Source organism: Mustelus asterias, chromosome 24 (assembly GCF_964213995.1).
Source record: "Mustelus asterias chromosome 24, sMusAst1.hap1.1, whole genome shotgun sequence".
NCBI classification, from domain to species: domain Eukaryota; kingdom Metazoa; phylum Chordata; class Chondrichthyes; order Carcharhiniformes; family Triakidae; genus Mustelus; species Mustelus asterias.
In genome coordinates, this window is record NC_135824.1 from 25974671 (window position 1) to 25998655 (window position 23985).

The 23985-nt window shown below is 45.5% G+C and overlaps 1 protein-coding gene across 2 annotated transcripts in view; it reads right to left on the reverse strand.

Annotated features, from left to right (window-relative positions):
* The window catches only part of lysmd4 (LysM, putative peptidoglycan-binding, domain containing 4), a 47814-nt gene extending 39959 nt beyond the window's left edge, over positions 1 to 7855 (reverse strand). Inside the window, exon 1 of one of the 2 annotated variants that reach the window (XM_078241506.1) lies at positions 7586 to 7841. The gene's annotated coding sequence lies outside the window, so the exon portion shown is untranslated. Of the gene's footprint in view, positions 1 to 7585 lie in introns of both variants that reach the window. The other variant, XM_078241505.1, reaches the window with a different exon arrangement.
* Between the last annotated feature and the right edge of the window lie 16130 nt (positions 7856 to 23985).

Here is a 23985-nt window from a genome sequence, read left to right on the forward strand (position 1 = left end):
CAATCTGGGCACCAGTTGAAATTAACGTTGGCTCCTTTTTTGAAGAAACCAAGAGTTTGAGTCTCACATGATTGTCAGCCCCATTAGGTCTCTTACATCCATTTTACTCCCTAAGCCACGAGGAAATTCAAGGCCAAAGTATCTACCCTGAATGTTATCAGAATAAAAACTTACACCAAATCCAGTCACACATATTAAATACTGAACCTAAATCTCATGAAGAAAAAATGACTTAACTCTCTGAATGTAGATACTGACACTACTTTTTACAGCAAAAATAATTGGAAATTAGTACTGGGCGGCACGGTGGCACAGTGGCAAGCACTGCTGCCCCACAGATCCAGAGACCTGGAAATGGGTTCAATTCCGGCTTGGGTCACTGGCTGTGCAAAATCTGCACATTCTCCCCGTGTGTGCGTGGGTTTTCTTCAGGTTCCCTCCCATAGTCTGAGACACGTGCTGGTTAGGTGTATTGGCCATGCAAGATTCTCCCTCAGCGTACCCGAACAGCCGCCAGAGGGGATTAGGGGATTTTAGACGCCAGAGGCAACTAGGGGATTTTCACAATAACTTCACTGCAATGTTAATGTAAGCCTACTTGTGAGACCAATAAATAAACTTGAAAACTTAAACTACTGAATGAGTGCTACCCCACTGAACATGATAAGTAACCTATACCAATGTGTTCCCAACACCATCAAACCACATTTCAAGTTAATTCAACAGTGGCAGACACCAACCTGCACGATAACACACATGTACAAGGAGACACATAATTAAATGTCTACAAAGGTTACAACAGTGAGTATAATATATAGGTTTTAATTCAATAAGTGAATAGAACTTTGTTCTCGAAGCCTACAGATTCATGAAAGCCAGCAGAACGGGTTCAAATTTTCCTTGTTGAGCCATGATTACGGTATAACAGTATAGAACTAGAACAAGGCTAACATGCTATCTGGAAGTAACATCTTGTTTAAGTTGCCTGGTCTCTGCATCTAAATTACCAAGGTGCTTTTCACACAAGCTGCTGGGCAGCTCCACTGAAAATAACATTCATTCCCTTGTTTTCCCAATACCCAATGTAAATTTTATCACCTAAAATCATGTTCCAAAATTGCACTCTCCTTCTAGATCATTCTTTTAAAAGCCAAAATCATGTACAAAGGTTTTGGTTCTTTCACAAGCTCAGTTGGAGCAGACAAGAGGTGTCAGTAAGCTGGGGGCTACAAAGTGAAATCTAGCTGCCGAGGTAGACATCAAGCTGCTTGTGAAGGAGGTTATGTAGCTTAAAAAAAACCTCATCTATATCTGACTCGCACGGGGATTAGCGGAAACAATGCAGGTTACGAACACCAGACAAAAACATTGCCTGGTGTAGTTTCTTTATGTTCTAAACAAGCTGGCTTTACCAAAAATAAAGAAAATGTCCACTGGCCACTCTCCCCTTATGCAGGCACATTTACTGAGGCTTATATTAGAGTCTGAACTTACTAAAGGAAACTGACGCAGAACTCACCCAATAGGCCAGAAATTCCTCTGCTGATACTTTATACTGATTTTACTTTTTCTAAATTATTTTGTAAGTTAGAGGAGTTTCAGGAAGCTCAGAATTACACTGAAGCTTATCAGAGAACAGTACTACTGTACCTTGAATGCTACTATTCTTCTCATTGTAAAACAGAACTGCAAAGAGGGTTTTTAATTTAAACTCTGCACGTGCTGACTCTCATTGTCACCATTGTGACTGACACTCTGCATTTTCCTGTGACATAAGAGAAGGATTTCACTGATATTAAATGAAGATACTTGTGCACAGTTATTACAACTGGTTTATTGTATTCAAAGATGCGCAAAGTAATCTTACTCTGATTATTTGATACTATTTGGATCAGGGTTGAAAATGTCCAGTTACTGCACTAGTGTAAAACACAAAACTGGTGAATTTATCTATTTTTACATTTGCACAACTGGATTTCTTTCTTCCAACCTTTCCCTTTCCTAAATGCACCAACTACAAATATCATCTCACAAAACCCAATACAATTCGATTTTTCAACACTTGGATATTGAGAGAGTCAAGGGCAATTGAGATAAGGAGGAAAGGTGAAGTTAAGGTAAAAGATCAGACATGATCTCATAAATACCGGAGCAGGTTCAGAGTCTATTCCGCCTCCTATTTATGTTTTAATGATTTCTTTCACTTTCAAAAAAAATGTTGCATACATAAGTTCAACAAATAAGCCCAGAATTTACTAGAGATAATAATGGTGAACTTATCAGTGTTCACCGTTATAACAAGAGGAAATTAGACAACAACATCCGGCATCTCCACACATGCAATTGTTGCAGAAATCTGGAAGTCACTGTCACACATATCCTGCTCCTCCACAGGTTGGACTGTATTAATCTTGCAGATACTGAAATTGATGCAATGGCTTGAAGGTGGGGTACTTGTCCACCAGATTGCATTAAAGATGCCAGAAAAAGTTAAGGGGTCAGGAATTAGGAGTAAAATAATTTTTAATGGTGTGATAAATGATAATTACTGCCAAACAATTTCTCTGGCCCGGAAAAAAAATAATTTTACAAATGTGGAGTCTCATTCCTTCAGAATTAATACTGGAGATTTTGTTTTTACGTATTTCTATCCATCATCTTTGTCTCTCCTGCCCACCTGTCTTGCCCAATCTGTACTTTCTGTACTTGATTTAGATCCAATTTATTCTTCCTTCTCGTCTCAGTGAGAGTTCTTAATCTGATCGGCTGAAGAGCTTAGTCGTTTCTTGGTTTGTTCACATATGCCATAGATGCCCTGCAGAGGACGCAGTGTTGGGTCAGACCCTAGAATAGAGCAAGTATCTGCTCAAAATTTAGTGGAATTATCAGCAAGACGAACAACGAGCGCTGTTCCTTTGCAGCAGACCACAGTACCTTGGTCAGATCTTTTCTGTATATGAAAATGTTTCTGAATGTGCAAATTGTTTTGACTTTACAATTTTGCAGATATGTGGCTACTGTTCTAATGAAGACAAATTAAAATGCAGCCTTTGTACAGGGTCTGCTGCCGCTTTTAATATAGGTCATGAAGAAGCTGTTCTGAATTCTTCCTTCTGCCCCAAATTCATTTCGATATTTCTGTTGTTTTCCATTCATTAACTGTATTGGGTGAGAACTCTTCATGCATATTTTCACTACTAATGCCAGAAATCCTTACCCATGTCTCTGACTCCCCCCACCCAAAAACGTTTGAGAAGTTTGCATGCTATGTTGAAACATGCAACCGAGCAGATAATAGAATCCCTAGTGCAGGAAGAGGTCATTTGGCCCATTGAGTCTGCACCGACACTCCGAAAGAGCATCACCAGGCCCACCACCTCCCTGCCCTATGCCAATAACCCCATGCATTTAGCATGGGCAATCCACCTAATCTGCACATCTTTGGACTGGGGGAGAAACTGGAGCAACCGGAGAAAACACACCCAGACAGGAGGAAAAAGTGCAAACTTCAGAGTAGCACCGAAGGCCAGAATTAAACCCAGGTCCCTGGCGCTGTGTAATGGCAGTGCTAACCACTGTGCCACTCATAATTATATGAAGTGTCAAATATTTCACTTCATATCCATTTCCTGATTTCACCAAGTTTAATTGTGGTTACATAACACTTTATGAAATCTAACACCCATTAAAGGTCTGTTCAAAACAAGAAAAAAATGACTCCCAATATGACTAACCAATCGATAAGCAATGAAACACTTTTCATTAAATTCAGCACCTTAAACACTTGCAAGTCTATTTATTGAAAACATGACTAATATTATTTAACTCTTGAATCACATAGAAGTAACTTGACTTTCTTTCCTTCTCTCCAAACTCGAATGCCAATTTGGGGTACAGTTTTATAAGTGTGAATAGTCTTCTTGATGCCTCACCCAAGTGCCAACTTAACTTGCAAGTGAATAGGGCCTGGGTGGGATTGTGGTCGGTGCATGGGCCGAATGGCCTCCTTCTGTACTGTAGGATTCTATGTTCCCTACGTCCACATTCTTCCACCAGGAGACACTCAACAACAAATCGGGTGCCAAGTCCATCGAATTGTCCCTCATTAGCCCTAATCAAACAGTCCAACTTTTGCCCCAACTGAGATCACCTGACTGAGCACACACAAATGGTGCAGATACACACTGACAAAGAAATCTCAACAGGCTAATCAATCTGTAAAAACCTTCCTATTTCATTAGAGGAGCTGAAAAGCCAGGGTGCTTTGTATTTCATCAGAGCATTCCATTATCAAGCACAATGCACTCATTAGTGACACCACATACGCTACACATCAAGCTAGCACTTGAAATGAATTGTGCTGTCAGATATTCACACATGTATGTGATTTTTAAAATTATAAGCTTGATTTCTGAGACAACTTAATGAAAGCTGACAAACTCACTTTCCCTTAAGCTGGCACCTCTTCTGAAACACCAGCCTTTCATGACAACAATTTTTGCAAAACTGTGCACGTCAGCATTAGCTTAGTGATCACACTTACAAGTCAAACATTGTGGGTACAAGCCTTTTTTCAGAGACTTCAGCACAAAACCTAGTCTAACAGTAGTGCCGCATTTCAGATGAGACAATAAACCTCAACCTCAAGTGACTCACCTGATGAAGGAGCCTGAGACTCCGAAAGCTACTGCTGCCAAATAAACCTGTTGGACTTTAACCTGGTGTTGTGAGACTTCTTACTGTGCTTACCCCAGTCCAATGCCGGCATCTCCACGTCATGACCACTGTAGGAACCATTTAAAACATTAACCTATTCCGTGATAATCATGGCCTCGATGCCTCTGTCTTAAACGAACACTTTCCCCAACTCAGGGTCAATATTATCAGGCTTTTGTGATAAAAACAACTTGCCTTTATTAAACCATCTCTAACATTGTAAAACATTTCGGGAGTGCAATCATACAAAAATTGACACCGACCTTGAAGAGGTAGGCGACATTAGGCTAGGTTTCCAAAGACTTGGGGGAAGCGGCAATTCTCCCATCCTGCTGCGCTGATGTTTTCGCGCAGCAGGCCAAGAGATTCAAGCAGTGCCCGATTAGCGCAATCTGCGTCTCCCAGTGCCAGATTTCTGGCGCTGTCAGCTCCACGCCGGAAATAGGCGTGGTGCCACATTAGAGATGCTCTAATTTTAATATAATTTAAATGTAATTGGATTTATGCTGAGGCATTCTGCAGTGCAGAGTGTGGGAGATTCATTTTTAAACTCCCACTGAAAAAACCAACAGGATTTACTCCAGTTTTTATGCAAATTCAACACCCGCTTGATTTTTGAAAGTGGGAGTTTTGAAAGGGGAAGCAGGGTGCTTTACAGAGGGAATTCTAGAGCTTTGACCCAGAACTGCCATTGGTGGGGGTGAAGGGTTTGTTCCTCTTAAATGGCCCAACTGACCTCTTTTTAGGACAAACCAAATAAACAAACTCAGATTAAGTCAGGACAAAGCAAAAGGGGCAGCTCCCCAAAAGGAGGGGGGAACGGCCCGAACAGAAATCAAAGTACAAAGGAAACTTAAAAACATCAAATTAAAATGTGATTGTCAGGGTCAATAACGCACCCCAACCCCTGCGGTGCCCAACGGGCGCGGAAGGCATCAACCGTGCCCATGGACACCGCATGCTCCCTCTCCAGGGACACCCGGCAGGGACACCCGACACCCGGCCGCGGTAGTGGGGCAGACAGTCAGGATGGACGGCCCCCTCGATCGCCCGCTGCCTGGACCGGTAAATGGCGCGTTTCGCCAGGCCCAGGAGCAGGTTCACGAGGAGGTCGCCATCCCGACCCTCCCCTCTCCGCACCGGGTGTCCGTAGATCAGGAGCGTGGGACTGAAGTGCAAACAGAATATCAATAAAAGGTTCTTTAGGAAAACAAAAAGGGAGTGCAGCCTAAGACACAAAACATAGACATGGTCCACGGTCTCCACAAGGCCACAGAAGGGGCAGTCTTCGGAGCCCGTGAACCACTGAATCCTACGGTTGTGCGGAACTGCTGCATGCATCGAGGAACAATCCTTGCAACGAAAAATACAGTGTCATCTACCAACAGTCTTGCAACACAAACATACTTTATTTGGGCTATGACCATCAAACTCTGCCTCCCTCTCTCTATAAGATACTGAGTGATGTATATACAATTTGGGCTATATTATCAAACCCTGCCTCCCTCTGTCTAGAACATGCTGAGTGATGTATATATAATTTGGGATATACTATCAAATCTGCCTCATTCTCTCTCTAGATATTGAGAGATGTAAATATAGTTTGGGTTTTCTCTATCAAACCCTGCCTCTCTCTATAGATACTGAGTGATGTATATATAATTTGGGCTCTATCCCTTCAGATGCAGAGTGAATATATATCATTTGGGCTATACAAACAAACCCTGCTTCCCTCTCTCTAGAAGATTCTGAGTGATGTTTATATAATTTGGGTTCTATCAAACCCTGCCTCTTTCAATAAGGTACTGAGTGAATATATATGATATACTATGAACGGTATGCTTTGTCTGTATAGCACACAATATATACACAATCAAACCCTCCTTCTCTAGAAGATGCTGAATGGTGTATTTTCCACCTTCCCACACATCTTGTGCTGTTTGAAGCCTCGGGTGTCCAGGCCAAAAACTCTGAGGCAACCTCACCCAAATGTTTAGCGGCTGGGGAGCAGAGGGGGTAACTTTCTGGATGTATCACGGCTTGGTATGGCTCCTGCTCTGTCCAAGACCACAAGAAACTACAAAGGGTCGTGAACGAAGCCCAGTCCATCACGCAAACCAGCCACTGAAATCACGAGAAAATGCTGGAAAATCTCAGCAGGTCGGACACTTTAGGAACTTTCAAGTGGTTATTGGATAGGCACATGGAGCACACCAGAATGATAGGGAGTGGGATAGCTTGATCTTGGTTTCGGACAAAGCTCGGCACAACATCAAGGGCCGAAGGGCCTGTACTGTTCTATGTTCTATGTCTGGCAGCATCTATAAGGCGAGAAAGCAGCTAACATACGGAGTCCAAATGACCCCTCGTCAAATCAGAGCTCTGACGAAGGGTCATCTAGATTCAAAATGTTGGCTCTAATCTTTCTCCACAGATGCTCAAACCTGCTGAGATTTTCCAGCATTTTCTGCTTTAGTTTCGGATTCCAGCACCCGCAGTATTTTGCTTTTATTCTCTCTTCCATCGGGAAAAAGATAGAAAAGTCTGAGCTCACATACCAACCGACTCAAGAACAGCTTCTTCCCTGCTGACTTTTGAATGGACCTACCTTCCCTACACCCCAAGATGTTGTAACACTACATTCTGCACACTCTCCTTTCCTTCTCCCCTACGTACTCTATGAACGGTATGCTTTGTCTGTATAATGGCACAAGAAACAATACTTTTCACTGTGTCCCAATGCAGGTGACAATAATAAATCACATCCAAAGTACAGGCGACATCAATCCCTCCCCCAGTAAATTAATCCCTCAGCCCATCATCAGTGAGAGGGGGTGAGGGAATGGTGAGGGCAGCAGCTCTTACTCACCACACTCCAGCCCTCCATCCGAGCTCAGGCACAGCGGCCCATCCCGGAGCTCAGGGGGTTCCCTCGCCGCCTCCTTCACATCGAGCAGCCGGTCTGAATGCGGCCGGCTGGGCCTAGCCCCGCCTCACACACCCGCCGGCCTCCCTTACTCCTCTCCCGGCCTCGCCCCCTCACTCACTCAGTCCCGTCACTTGCCCTCTCCGCCAGCCCGCGGCCCAGCACCAACAACAGCGCCTCGCACCCTACCCTGCTGGGCGGAGCCCCATCCCTGATTGACGGACCCACCGGCCTATCAGCGGCCGGGGTCAGCTGCCAGTCACCGCCCAACCGGCCAATGGCAGGCGGCGGTGGGCGGGACCTGGGCAGCATGTGCGGGTGAGAGGCGGCGCATGCGCTGTGGCTCCTGGGGACTGAGAGTCCATCGTGAATGGGTTGGCTGGGTTAGTGAGGGGCAAACTGGGCTAGTATGGAGGCTAGCTGGGCTAGTGAGGGGGCTAGTAAGGGGCAAACTGGGCTAGTATGGAGGCTAGCTGGGCTAGTGAGGGGACAGGCTAGGCTAGTGAAGGACAGGCTGGGCTAGCGAGGGACAGGCTGGGCTAGCGAGGGACAGGCTGGGCTAGTGAGGGGGGCTGGCTTGCTAGTGAAGGGGCTGGTTGGGATAGTAAGGGGCAAAATGGGCTAGTGAAGGTGGCTAGCTGCGCTAGTGAAGGCGGCTAGCTGCGCTAGTGAAGGGGGTTAGCTGCGCTAGTGAGGGGGCAAGCTGGGCTGGTGAGTGGGCTAGCTGGGCCAGTGAAGTGCATGCTGGGTTATTGAAGAAGCTAGCTGGGCTCGTGATGGGCAAGCCGGGCTAGTGAGGGGGCAACCAGGGCTAGTAAGGTGAGGGGGGCTATCTGGGCTGGTGAGGGGGCTAGCTGGGCTAGTGAGGGGGCTGCAGCATTGAAATCAGACTTGTTCACTCACCATGACCCCAGGAATGAGATATGATGTATTTAATGGTAGAGACAGGTTAAAAGACACTTGACAGGTACATGGATGGGAAAGGTTTAGGGGATACGGACCAAATGCCGGCAAATGGGACTACTTCAGTTTAGACTAGTTCAGTCGGCATGAACAAGTTGAGTCTAAGGGCCTGTTTCCCTATGACTCTATGGGCGGAATTTTCCCGTCCCACCCACCACAGGAATCGTAGCGGGCGGGACAGGGCCATGCGAAGGTCCATTGACCTCAGGCAGGATTTTCTGGTCTTGGGGTGAGCGCGGCCAGAAAATCCTGCCCAATGAGTCTAATACGTTTGAATTTTTCATAATGATTTATAGAAAATCAAATTCCAAATAGAATTATATAATCCCTGCTGGTCCTGGCTCGGTGCTGGATAGCAAGGACTCACGTTGAGCACAAGCACAGTCAAAAAGAAGGGTCATCAAGGCGGGGGAAAGACAAGGAAAAAGATGCTGTGAGAGGTCCAATGGAATAATTGACATAATGACTAAAGCAGCATGCAACATAGAAACATAGAAAATAGGAGCAGGAGTAGGCCTTTTGAGCCTGCTCTGCAACTCAGTATGATCATGTCTGAACCTCTATCTGAACTCCATATTCCCGCGCTCTCTCCATACACCTTGAAGCACTTTAGAGTCTAGGAATTTATTTCCTTCTTAAACATATTCAGTGATTTGGCCTCCCCAGCCTTCTGTGGTAGAGAATTACATGGGATCACTACCCCCAAGTTCTCCTCATCTCAATCCTAAATGGCTTACCCCATATCCTGAGACTGTGATCCCCTTTTTCTAGACTACACCCCCCCAGCCCCCAGATAGAGGAAACAACATCCCTGCGTCCAGTCTGTCAATGGGATTTCCCATAAATTCCATCTCCGCTGCCGGGAAACCCACGGCGGGGGCTTGCCACTGGTGGAACCAAAAGATCCCATCGACGGGAAGAGACGGAAAATCACCCCCAACTTGTCTGAATCATATTGAAGCCTCTTAACATCCCCCTCACCACTCACATTCCCACCAAGTTTCGTGTCGTCAGCAAACTTGGAAATATTATACTTGGTTCCTTCATCCAAATCAATTATATATATTGTGAATAGCTGGGGCGCAAGCACTGATCCTGTGAAACCTCATTAGACACTGCTGGCCATTTTGAAAAAGACCCATTTATTCCTACTCTCTGTTTCCTGTCCGCTAACCGATTCTCAATCCATGCCAATGTATTTGGCATGCTTTGGCAATCCCACATGCTTTAATTTTGTACACTGACCACTCATGTGGGACTTAATCAAAAGCTTTCTGAAAATCCAAATACACCCCCACCACATCTACTGGTCCTCCCTTATTTGTTCTGTTAGTTACTTCTTCAAAAAGCTCCAGTGGGTTTATCAAACATAATTTCCCTTTCATAAATCCATATTGACATTGTCTAAACCCATTAATATTTTCTAAGTGTGCTGTTATCACTTCCTTTATGGCGGACACCATATTTTCCCTATTACTGATACTAAGCTAACTGGCCTGAAAGAGGAATGATAATGGGGCTGAGGCCTTTTTCTATTGTTGTACATTAAACTGGATAACTTCCTTGTGCAGCGTTGAACACTTAATAATGGGAAACCTTTATCTGAATGAAAGCAATTGTTGAATTTGAATTAGAACAATTAGCAGGGAGTGCTGGTGCAGTGGTAATATCACTGGGCTAGCAATCCAGAGGCTCGGCTAATGTCTTGGGAACAAAAGTTCAAATCCCACCGTGGCAGCTGGTGGAATTGAAATCCAATTAATAATCTGGAATGCAAAGCTATTCTCAGCAATGGTGATCATGAAACTATTGTTAGAATCATCATAGAATCTCTACAGTGCAGGTGGCCATTCAGCCCATCGAACCTGCACTGAAAACAATCCCACCTAGGCCTATCCTCGTAACCCCACGTATTTACCCTGCTAACCTCCTTGGCACTAAGGGTCAATTGGGCATGGCCAATCCAGCCAACCAGCACATCTTTCGGATTGTGGTAGGAAATCAGAGCACCCGGAGGAAACCCACACACACACGGGGAGAATGTGCAGGTTCAGCACAGACAGTCGCCCAAGGCCGGAATTAAACCTGGGTCCCTGGCGGTGTGAGGCAGCAGTGCTAACCACTTTGCAACTGTGCCGCCCTTATTGTCGCATTGTTGTAAAAACTCATCTGGTTTACTCATGTCCATGAGGGAAGGAAATTTGCTGGTCTGACCTACATGTGACTCTAAAGCCACTGCAATGTGTTTGATTCTTCTTGGCCCTCTGAAATGACCTAACAAGTCGCCCTTCAAAGGCAATCAGGGATTGGCAGTAAATGCTGGCTTTACCAGCAACACTCATATCCCATGAAATTTTAAAAAAAGTTTCAAGAGATACAAGTTCCCATTTGATTTGATTTATTATTATTGTCACCTGTATTAACATACAGTGAAAAGTGTTGTTTCTTGCGTGCTATACAGACAAAGCATACCATTCATAGAGAAGGAAAGGAGAGAGTGCAGAATGTAGAGTTACAATTATAGCTAGGGTGTAGAGAAAGATCAACTGAATGCAGGGTAAGTCCATTCAAAAGTCTGATGGCAACAGCAAGGAAATTGTTCTTGTGTCGGTTGATACGTGACCTCAGACTTTTGTATCTTTTTCCCGACGGAAGAAGGTGGAAGAGAGAATGTCCGGGGTGCGTGGGGTCCTTAATTATGCTGGCTGCTTTGCCGAGGCAGTGGGAAGTGTAGACAGGGTCAATGGATGCGAGGTTGGTTTACGTGATGGATTGGGCTACATTCATGACCTTTTGTAGTTTCTTGCGGTCTTGGGCAGAGCAGGAGCCATACCAAGCTGTGATACAACCAGAAAGAATGCTTTCTACGGTGCATCTGTAAAAGTTGGTGAGAGTGGTAGCTGACATGTCAAATTTCCTTTGTCTTCTGAGAAAGTAGAGGCGTTGGTGGGCTTTCTTAATTATTGTGTTGACATGAGGGGAACCAGGACAGGTTGTTGGTGATCTGGACACATAAAAACTTGAAGCTATTGACCCTTTCTACTTTGTTAAGTGTATGACTTAACATCATCGGTGCACTATCAATTGTGCATTAGTACAATACATTGCAAGTCATTTTCATTGCATTTTGGAATTAGAGTATAAGGACAGGACTTGCATTTATATAAACCTTTCACACCTAAGGACATCTCATCACACTTTATCAACAAACGTCGATGAAATTCCACCACATCAAAGTGAAATATTAGATGGATATTATTGCACCACTCCAATTAGTCCAATAATTAGGCACTGTGCAGAATTTTGTAGAAATGTGACCAGCTTCAGTTTACATTTAAGTCTGGGACTTGGCAATATTGCAGGGGTGCAATCTCTGCTAATTATCAATAATTTTTTGTGAGGTATTGCACTCAAGCATATTGTAAATAAATCGGGCAAATTATGCCGATAAGTGATAGATTCTGGCCTAATGATGGCTTAGCAATTACTCTAATTTAGGAACATAGGATTTAGGAGCTGGAGTAGGCCATTTAGCCCTTCAAGCCTGCTCTGCCATTCAATAATATCACCATCGATCTGGTTTTGGTCTCAGCTCCATTTTCCTGTCTGCCACTTGTAACCCTTGACTCCCTTGGGAGGTGGTGATGTAGTGGTATTGCCACCGGTCTAGTAATCTAGAGACTCAGGGTAAACGCAGGGACTTGGGAACCCCAGGTTCCAATCCCACCACTTCATGAACTTTGAATTGAATTTTTAAAAATCTGAAACGGAAAGTCAAATGATGACCATGAAACCATTATCGTCTGTCGTAAAAACCCATCTGGTTTTCTAACGCCCTTTAGGAAGATGTGCAGGTTTAGTTCATTGGCCATGCTAAATTGACCCTATTGTCAGGGGGATTAGTAGGGTAAATGAGGGTTACTGGAATAGGGCCTGGGTGGGATTGTGGTCAGCACAGACTTGATGGGCCAAATGGCCTCCTTCTATAAGAACAAAGAACAAAGAACAATACAGCACAGGAACAGGCCTTTCGGCCCTCCAAGTCCGCGCCGCTCCCTGGTCCAAACTAGACCATTCTTTTGTATCCCTCCATTCCCACTCCGTTCATGTGGCTATCTAGATAAGTCTTAAACGTTCCCAGTATGTCCGCCTCCACCACCTTGCCCGGCAGCGCATTCCAGGCCCCCACCACCCTCTGTGTAAAATGCGTCCTTCTGATATCCGTGTTAAACCTCCCCCCCTCACCTTGAACCTATGACCCCTCGTGAACGTCACCACCGACCTGCGAAAAAGCTTCCCTATCTATGCCTTTCATAATTTTATACACCTCTATTAGGTCACCCCTCATCCTCCGTCTTTCCAGTGAGAACATACTGTAGGGATTCTGTGGTTCTATGAAGGAAATCTGTCTTCCTTACCCGGTCTGGCCACTATGTGACTCCAGCCCCACAGCAATGTCTTGAATCTTAAATGTCCTCTGAAACAGCCGAGCAAGCCACTCAGTTCAACGGCAATTAGGGATGAGTAACAAATGCTGGCCCAGCCAGTGACGCCCACATCCCAAAAAATATCAAAAATCTAAGTCTTGAATAAGGTCAATAATCCGGCCTCCACTGTTTTCTGGGGAAGACAGTTCCACAGATTAATGATACTTTTAGTCTTGTTGCCACCAAGTTACACATCCTTAGAAATCTCTAAGGTGCCTTTTTTCCAACTTTACATCGAGTTGTTTTGCACATTATCTTGTCTCCTCAAATGGGAATGTAACATTTGCAGTCTAACAGCTTTTGAGAGGAACAGGGGAGAAATGCCGAACACATGGATTGCGAAAGAATACAATCAGAAAATGGGAGCAGTCATCCTAATTAACTGGGCAAAAGGCCTTTAGCTGTCGGAGATTGGGAGTATCTCAACAGTTAACAGACATGTCTGTACTGAATGCCATTTCCTGTTGTTTATCATTTATTTGCAATGGTGTAAAGTTCACAGCTACAGGTCAAGTTTGGCAGACTTACTGCTGAACCCACCTACTGCAGTATTCCTGCTTTCAAATAGTTTACTTTAGGGAGAATTTTCAATAAGCTTTACCCAATGGAGATTGTGGGGAGAGTTTTATTCTCAAAATCTGTTCACCAAACCTCTTTATTTCGTTTTGTGGCACATTGCTGTTAGTTAATCAGAAAATGAAATGGATCACAGGCATGTCATAACAACCTGCATTCCTCTTACAAATTCTGCTGATACCCAGCTTGCATAATGTCAATGTTTTAACACGAAAATGAAACATCCTAACACATTTACAGTAAACCAACATACTTCCCTTGCTTTTTATTTACTCTGGTTTTTATTCAATAGCAGCTCACTCATCTCACATCTTTGGGAGTGTGGACAGCTTTTAGTGTTTTCATCATTTCAATGAAATGCATGAGAGTCAACCAGGCGTCAGAATAACAAATCATTTATCTAAATATGTTCTTTTCAGTCTTATTTTCCAAGTCCACTGCTGCCAATGCCTGTCAAGCACTCTTGTTTTATACATATTTTAGCATTAGACTTGATGATTACATTTAAGCTGCAAAAAATCAGTGTGGAGCCAGATCGTATCCACTTTGACTTCTCACATCCCTGCATTCTACAGGCTAACCCTGTCAACCACCACAGCTCAGCATGGACATGTGTGCGCACTGTTCCTTGAAATAGGCATGATGTGGAGGTGCAGGCGCTGGACTGGAGTAAACACAGTAAGAAGTCTCACAACACCAGGTTAAAGTCCAACAGGTTTATTTGGTAGCAAAAGCCACTAGCTTTCGGAGCGCTTGCTGCTCCTTCGTCAGGTGAGTACCTAGAAATAGGTACAGCCCTTAGTAAGTTTGAGTGATTTTATTCATACTTCATACTGCAATAATGAAGCAGTTGAGGGTGACATGGTGGCACAGTGGTTAGCACTGCAGCCTCACCCGCGCCAGGCGCCTGGATTTGATTCCGGCCTTGGGTAACTGTTTGTGTGGAGTTTGCACATTCTCCCCGTGTCTGCGTGGGTTTCCTCTGGGTGCTCCGCTTTCGTCCCCCAGTCCAAAGATGTGCAGGTGAGGTGGACTGGCCTTGGTAAACGCGCAGGGTTATGGGGGCAGAGAGGAGAGGAGGGCACGGGTGGGATGCTCTTTCGGAGAGTCAGCGCGGACGCAATGGGCCAAATGGCCTCTTTCTGCATTGTAGGGATTCTAACTTGCAGGAAAATAGATTGAGGCCACAATCAAATCAGCCACGATCTTACTGAATGGTGGAGCAGGCTTGGTGGGCCAAATGGCCTACTCCTGCTGCTATTTATTATGAGCTTATTTCTGTTTGGTGCAGTTACCACCTTTTATAAATGGTAGGTCCTTGAGTGTTTTAGGGGCAGAATGATCTCCTGGCCTTGTTTTGACTTGGCATTTGTTACAGGGTCACATGATACACTGGCTATCTTTACTCCCTGTCAAAATTATCGCAACCTGCAACAATGCAAAGAGTTTCAGGGCTGACCTTTATCAGACAGGGAGAGAGGGACCAACAAACAGAGCCATCAAACTAATGTACATCCAGGCTGAGAAAGGGCCACAATGCAGTATCTTGGAAGCAGAATAAAGACCCTCTTCTCTGGCCCCCACCTAGTTCCATGCTCAAGTTTACCTGGGAAAACCAACATCCTGCATATCAACTGCAGGAGCCATCACAACTGCTGAGACACCAATGCAATTACAAAGCCTTCACTTATAGAATCCATACAGTGCAGAATGAGGCCATTTGGCCCATCGAGCATGCACTGACAACCATCTCACCCAGGCACTATCCCCGTAACCCCACATATTTGCCCTACTAATCCCCATGACACTAAGGGTCAATTTCGCATGGCCAATCAACCTAACCTGCACATGTTTGGAGTGTGGGAAGAAACAGAGCACCCGAAGGTATAGATAGGGTGAACAGTGGGAAGCTTTTTCCCAGGTCGGAGGTGACGATCATGAGGGGTCACGGGCTCAAGGTGAGAGGGCGAGGTATAACTCAGATATCAGAGGGACGTTTTTTACGCAGAGAGTGGTGGGGTCCTGGAATGCGCTGCCAAGTAGGGTGGTGGAGGCAGACACGCTGGCATCGTTTAAGACTTACCTGGATAGTCACATGAGCAGCCTGGGAATGGAGGGATACAAACGAATGGTCTCGTTGGACCAATGAGCGGCACAGGCTTGGAGGGCCGAAGGGCCTGTTTCCTGTGCTGTACTGTTCTTTGTTCTTTGAAGGAAAGTGAATAGCCAAGGTCTTTTCCCCAGTGGAGGGGAGTCCAAAACGAGAGGGCATAGGTTCAATGTGAGAGGGGAAAGATTTAAAAGAGACCTGACGGGTAACTTTTTCACACAGAGGGTGGTGCGTGTATGAAATGAGTGCCAGTCGAGGTGGTAGAGGCGGGTACAATTACAACATTTAAAAGACATTTGGACAGGTACATGGATAGGAAAGGTTTAGAGGGATATGGGCCAAATGAGGGGCAAAGGGGACTAGTTCAGTTTAGGAAAATTAGTCGGCATGGATGAGTTGGGCTGAAGGGCCTGTTTCCATGCTGTATATCTCTATGACTCTATAGCCAAAACTCTACCACCTCGCCTGCCCCGATTCCGGAGGTTCCCAGAACGGAAATCTCCATTGGCCGCGGGCGGGATTTTACGATCTTGCCTGAGCGAGGCTCTAAAATCCTGTCCACCGACTCTATTTTAAAGCAATGAGGAATAAAACCCAACCGGAGAATGTTTGTCTGCGTCCTGTATCAATGAATGTGTCACTATTGAGATGTGGGAGTGAGAACTGTGCACAAGAAACACTTCATCACAGCAGAGAAGTTTTATCGCAAGCCTAGAGTAGTGGAATGTCTGACAATGAAACTTGTTGCTTTGTTTTCCAGAAAGGAAAAAAACAGTTCAAAAATTTTCAAATCACAGTAAGAATCAGTCGGACTGGCACCAGTAATGCTGGAGTTTTATTTTAAGGTATACAAGGCCAGTTCAGATAGGTTTTACTGGTCCCCTGCATTTCCATGTTTTACTGGGTTTTTCCTTCTGACCTTCAGCAGACAACAGATCACTGAATATAGACTGTTAATTGCACAAACAAAACACTGTTTCTCCCTCCTGTTTGGATGGTGGAAGCAGAACCAATTGTAACCTTCAAAAAGGGAATTGGATAAATAGCTGAAGGAGAAAAGTCGCAGGAGTAGAAATGGGTGACGAATGGGGCTGTGCGGCTCACTGTATTGGTCTCTGAAAGAGCCGAAGCAGATTTGATGGGCTGAATGGCCTTCCTGTCTGCTGATTTTATGGGCAGAATTTTCCATTGTGGAGACTAAGTCTGATGGTGGACAGGGAAGTTGGGGTGATTCCCATAGCAGGGCGTGGGCAGGTGAAAATGTGCGATCTTACGATTTTGAGCTCGTTAGGAATGCATCAGACAAAAGCACAGCGAATCCTCTGGTGGGCTGGGTTCGATGTAACCCGCCCATGGGGTCGAAGGGCATCAGGACACATATCCACTCACAATGAGCCAGGAATGTTAAACCTCCAGAATCCTTGCAGCCGCAGCTTATACTGAAGAAGCTGGCAGCTGTGAGCAACCACATCATGGGACATAAGAGGGTACCATTGGCATTCCCTTCCCCTCATCTCTAGATAAGAACACCTCAGGCAATACACCCATTGTCAGGCTAATGCTCTCCGTTCCAGCAGTTCATGTTCACCAGCATTTTGATCTTCTTGAGGCTCCGCTGTCTCTCTTAATGCTTAGGCCCCTTCTCCTCCTGGCACTGTGCCAAATAGCGATGGGCGCTCCTTCTCCTCATCTGGATGAGAGCCTGTATCATCGACTCCGTAGTGGATGTGTGAATGAATTGAAGTGATACATTAAGTCCTTTGCGGATTTCCCTCCATCCCAAAGGCGGCAGGCCAGTGTTCAGCCCTTCACTTGACCTCCATCTAGACATTGTAACCCCACCCCGCCTTTGTGTCCCAAGATGTGCAGGTTAGGGGGATTAGTGGGGTAAATGCATGGGGTTACTGGGAAGATCCGGGAGAGTCAGTGCAGACTCAATGGACGGAATGGCTTCCTTCAGCACCGTAGAGATTCTTTGACATGGTCCTATGATTCTATGACTAGCATTTCTGATGGATCACATTATCCTACTGTACTGAATTGCCTCATTCAATGATTATTGGAATATAGGAAACAGGAGCAGGAGTAGGCCTTTCAGACCCTCGATCTTGCCCTGCCATTCAACTAGATTTTGGCTGGTCTCCCATTTTCCTACAGTAGCCCCAAATTACTTGGTATCTTTAACGTCTAGAAATCTATCGATCTCTGTCTTAATGTCACAGCCCTCTCGGATAGAGAATTCCAAAGATTCACCATCCTCTGAGTGAAGAAATTCCTCCTCATCTCAGTCCTTTTTAACCTACCCCTTACTCTGGCAATCTCACTTGAATGGTGATGTTAGGAAGTAATCGATGGACATCTTGTAAGATGATGAGTTTTATTGCATAATAACTAATCCCAATTAAAACAGTCTTCATCATTGTTAGACTTAACCAGTGATGTTTTATTAGCAAAGTGTGCACTTAAATTTATTTTAATTGGCAATAATGGCGATTGGAAATAATATGAATAAAGATACAGACATGTACCTCACAGGATAGATTGCAGGAATGACAGAAAGCTTACTTTTGAGATGTCTAATTGCATCAAATAAAGTGTGTGAATATATTAACTCCCAAAATTGCTGTTTGCTTAATAAGCAAATGTTTATTTTAATATGCATGTATGCTTATTATCAAAGTGAGCCTGAATTGTATTTTAAACCAGAATGCTGCTGAAATGACCCCTTTCTCTTGCCGTAAAGGGTAGATGGTTGTGACTAAATATTCACCAAGGTATTTCCTGATGATCTGGAATGTTCCACGTTGTCACTAAGGAATTTATTACAACAGGTAAAACAAAAGGTCGTATGTGACATTAATTCTTGATATTGAGAAAATGTAATTAGACGCCAAACATTCAGAACGTCACCTTTGTAACCCAGCAAGCAAAGTTAGGAAATTAGAGCATAGAATTAAGCCTATTGACTAGGCATTATATTATAACGAGGATTAACCAGAGGATTGAGTTCAACACTTTAGACTGTGAACTTTCCTCTCCATTTCGACCTCCTTTTTGTTTATTTTTTGTTTCCTTGATTTGTCCCAGGACTACACCCCTCCCCCACCGGGCCAGCTGTCACTTGTTTTTGAGTTTTGCTTTCACTGAGCACTGCCCTTTGTTCTCCTAATAACACATTCTGCTATCTTAGATTTATGCTACTATTAACATTGCTTCAGTCCTTAATGCTACCATTAACATCCCCTTTGTCTTGTGTCAATTTCCCCTTAGCTCCAAACTATCCCCGACCTTCTATTCTGCCCTACCTCTTCCACACCCCCGACCAAGAATATGATTCATTCCATTTCTGCCCCTCTTCAGTTCTCTAGAAGAATCATATAGACATATGACACGAGTGATTAGAGTCCCTGTGCCGCCCCATGTGACTAGAGTCATATAGACATATAACTTTAGTCACATGAGGCGGCATGGTGGCACAGTGCCAGGGATCTTGGTTGAAAGAGGGACAGGACTGGCAGCTGAATATTCCAGGGTACAAGTGTTTTAGGCGAGACAGAGGAGGGGCCAAAAGAGGTGGGGGAGTAGCGGTATTGGTTGGAGAGCATATTACAGCGGTGCAGAGGGAGGACAATTCGGAGGAGTCGTGTAGCGAGTCACTCTGGGTGGAGCTTAGAAACAGGAAAGGCGCAGTCACTATGTTGGGGGTGTACTACAGGCCCCCCAACAGCCCAAGGGAAGTGGAGGAATGGATATGTCAGGAGATACTGGATAGGTGCAGGAAATATAGGGTTGTTGTAGTGGGAGACTTCAATTTCCCTGGTATAGACTGGAAATCGCTGAGGGCAGGGACTCTGGATGGTGAGGCATTTGTAAAATGTGTACAGGAGGGTTCGTTGGAACAATATGTGGACAGCCCAACTAGAGAGGGGGCTATACTGGACCTGGTGCTGGGGAATGAGCCCGGTCAGGTCTTCAAAGTTTTGGTTGGGGAACATGTGGCAAATAGTGACCACAATTCTGTTAGCTTTAGGATAGTGATGGAAAAGGATGAGTGGTGTCCCAAGGGTAAGGTGTTGGATTGGGGGAAGGCTAACTTTATTGGGATCAGGCAGAAATTGGCAGCTCTTGATTGGGAGAGGCTGTTTGAGGGTAAATCCACATCTGGTATGTGGCAGTCTTTTAAGGAACGGTTGTTAGGGCTACAGGACAAGCATGTGCCTGTAAAAAAGAAGGATAGGAAGGGTAGGATTCGAGAACCGTGGATAACCAGGGAAATTGAGGGACTGGTCAAAAAGAAAAGAGAGGCGTATGTTAGGTCCAAGCAGCTAAAAACGGAGGGAGCTCTGGAGGAGTATAATGAAAGTAGGAAAATACTCAAACGGGGAATTAGAAGAGCAAAAAGGGGTCACGAAATGTTCTTGGCAGACAGGATTAAGGAGAATCCCAAGGCATTTTATTCATACGTTAGGAACAAAAGGGTTGTTAGGGAAAAAATCGGACCTCTCAGGGACAAAAGTGGGGACTTATGCTTGGAGCCCAAAGAGGTAGGGGAGATCCTAAATGAATACTTTGCGTCGGTATTCACTAAGGAGAGGGATGTGTTGACTGGGAGTGTCTCGGAGGGGAGTGTTGAACCGTTGGAGAAAATCTCCATTACAAAGGAGGAAGTGTTAGGTTTGTTAGAGAATATAAAGACTGACAAATCCCCAGGGCCTGATGGAATCTATCCAAGGCTGCTCAGGGAGACGAGAGGTGAAATCGTTGGGCCTCTGACGCAAATCTTTGTCTCGTCACTGGACACAGGTGAGGTCCCAGAGGATTGGAGGATAGCCAATGTGGTCCCGTTATTTAAGAAGGGTAGGAAGGATAACCCGAGCTTGACGTCCGTGGTGGGGAAGTTGTTGGAGAAGATTCTTAAAGATAGGATGTATGCGCATTTAGAAAGGAATAAACTCATTAACGATAGTCAACATGGTTTTGTGAGAGGGAGGTCATGCCTCACGAACCTGGTGGTGTTTTTTGAAGAAGTGACCAAAATGGTTGATGAAGGAAGGGCCGTGGATGTTGTCTATATGGACTTTAGTAAAGCATTTGACAAAGTCCCTCATGGTAGGCTAGTGAAAAAGGTTGGATCCCATGGGATAAAGGGGGAGGTGGCTAGATGGGTGGAGAACTGGCTTGGTCATAGAAGACAGAGGGTGGTAGTGGAAGGGTCTTTTTCCGGCTGGAGGCCTGTGACTAGTGGTGTACCGCAGGGCTCTGTATTGGGACCTCTGCTGTTTGTGATTTATATAAATGATCTGGAAGAAGGAGTAACTGGAGTGATCAGTAAGTTTGCGGACGACACAAAACTGGCAGGACTTGCAGATAGTGAGGAACATTGTCAGAGGCTACAGAAGGATATAGATAGGCTGGAAATTTGGGCAAGGAAATGGCAGATGGAGTTCAATCCTGATAAATGCGAAGTGATGCATTTTGGTGGGAATAATGTAGGGAGGAGCTACACGATAAATGGAAGAACCATAAAGGGTGTAGAGACGCAGAGGGACCTGGGTGTGCAAGTCCACAGATCTTTGAAGGTGACGTCACAGGTGGAGAAGGTGGTGAAGAAGGCATATGGCATGCTTGCCTTTATAGGACGGGGCATAGAGTATAAAAGTTGGGGTCTGATGTTGCAGATGTATAGAACGTTGGTTCGGCCGCATTTGGAATACTGCGTCCAGTTCTGGTCGCCACACTACCAGAAGGACGTGGAGGCTTTGGAGAGAGTACAGAGGAGGTTTACCAGGATGTTGCCTGGTATGGAGGGGCTTGGTTATGAGGAGAGATTGGGGAAACTGGGGTTGTTCTCCTTGGAAAGACGGAGGATGAGGGGAGACTTAATAGAGGTGTATAAAATTATGAAAGGCATAGATAGGGTGAACGGTGGGAAGCTTTTCCCCGGGTCGGTGGTGACGTTCACGAGGGGTCATAGGTTCAAGGTGAAGGGGGGGAGGTTTAACACAGATATCAGAAGGACATATTTCACACAGAGGGTCGTGGGGGCCTGGAATGTGTTGCCGGGCAAGATGGTGGAGGCGGACACACTGGGAACGTTTAAGACTTATCTAGACAGCTATATGAACGGAGTGGGAATGGAGGGATACAAAAGAGTGGTCTAGTTTGGACCAGGGAGCGGCGCGGGCTAATTGTTCCTGGTTTCTCGTTTCAAGGCTTCATTCTATTATCATCTTGCTGGTGCCAGTACAGAGTGAGACTGCGGATAGTTGGGAACCTGTCTCGGGGGCAGGGAATTCATATGGTGTTCGTGGAAGTGGAAATGACTAGGGTTGGGAAGCATTTTCCGATCGGGGCCATTGTGATCTCCTGGACTCGTTTCGATCGCCTCAGGGGGTCGGAGAGGAATTTCCCAGATTTTTTTTCCCCATATTGGCCCTGGGGTTTTTCACTCTGGGTTTTCGCCTCTCCCTGGAGATCACATGGTCTGGAATGGGGGGGTGGGGGTAAGTTAATAGGTTGTAATGAACAAAGCATCGTAGCTGTGAGGGACAGCTCGGTGGATAGGATATTGGTATGTAGATAGGCTGGAAAATTGGGCGGGGATCCTGGATTCAGGATTCAATCCTGGACCGGGGAGCGGCGCGGGCTTGGAGGGCCGAAGGGCCTGTTCCTGTGCTGTATTGTTCTTTGTTCTTTGTTCTTTGATCTGTGTTCAATTCCGGCCTCGGGTGACTGGCTGTGTGGAGTTTGCATGTTCTCCCCGTGTCCGCATGGGTTTCCTCCGGGTGCTCCCGTTTCCTCCCACAGTCCAAAGATGTGCGAGTTAGGTGGATTGGCCATGCTAAATTGACCCTAGTGTCGGGGGATTAGCAAGGTAAATATGTGGAGTTACGGGGATAGGGCCTGGGTGGGATTGTGGTCGGTGCAGACTCAATGGGCCGAATGGCCTCCTTCTGCACTGTAGGGATTCTATGAAAAACATTGATCTAGACTTGAAACATTAACTGTGTTTCTCTCTCCACAGATGCTGCCAGACCCATTGAGATTATCCAAGACTTTCTGTTTTAATTTTTCCAGGAGAATTGCTGCATTTACGCTGAATTGAAATCCAAAATTGAAAACGGACTCTGTGAATGGAATTCGTGTGCACAAAACATAACATTCTGTCTGTAGTAAAGGACACATTTAAGGTGTATCTGTGAGCATCCGTAAGCATTAAAAAGGTTTAATTCTCAGCCTCCAGTATCACTGATAATCTCCTTACCTGACACAGCACGCTATCAAAATGGTAGGACTGGAAGGATGGACTTCTCCCCAAGTGTTATTCTTGGGCTGAAAATTTTCCCATCTCACCCGCCATGGGAATCGTAGCGGGTGAGGCAGAAAATTCGGCGGCCCGTTCAAAGGTCCATTGAGGTCGGGAGGAATTTCTGATTTTGGGGTGCGTGGCTGGAGAATCCCATCCTTTGGCCGGAATTTTACTGATTCCCGATTCCAGAGGCGGGCGAGGCTCGGAGAACAGCATTCTCCATTGGCCTCGGGTGGGATTGTATGAACCTCGGGCGGACATGCCAGTAAAAATCCACCCTTTGTGTTTTATAATAAACTCAGGCTTGCTGTGGCAGGATAGGTTCCATATGTAATGTTAGAATTCTTGCCATATCACCATCACTCAATAAATAATACTCAAATTCATCTTCCAACCCCCAACAAAAGCAGGTACTGGTAGAACATTAATCTTCTGGAAAGGATGGGCAGGATGTTGCACTCAGTGCTGGCAGGGCGGGTAAACCGGAGTGCAGCTCTCCAGCTGCACAGCTGAGTTTTCTCTCTGGATTCTCTGGCACTCTGTGCCCTGAAAATCTGGGAGTGTGGTTTCCAACGTCACGCTGGCAGGGCAGGGCCTGGTAGAGCTGGGAACGCTGGCAAACTGCGGCCGATCTCTGATATGGAAAGACACTACCCCCTCCCTCACCCAAATGAAATGGGGGACCTCCCCTCCACAGGCACCAGGGCAACCCCTCCCCCCACACAAGTACCAGGGCAGTCCTCCTCCCACATGCACCAGGGCAAACTGCCTCCCCCCCTACACAATAATTGATGCAAACCTCCCCCCATATATATGGAGAACTCCCCCCACAATGGGGCTCCCCAGACGGCCCACTCCTGACACTGTCATCCTACTGGTGCCAACCTGGCAGTGCCAG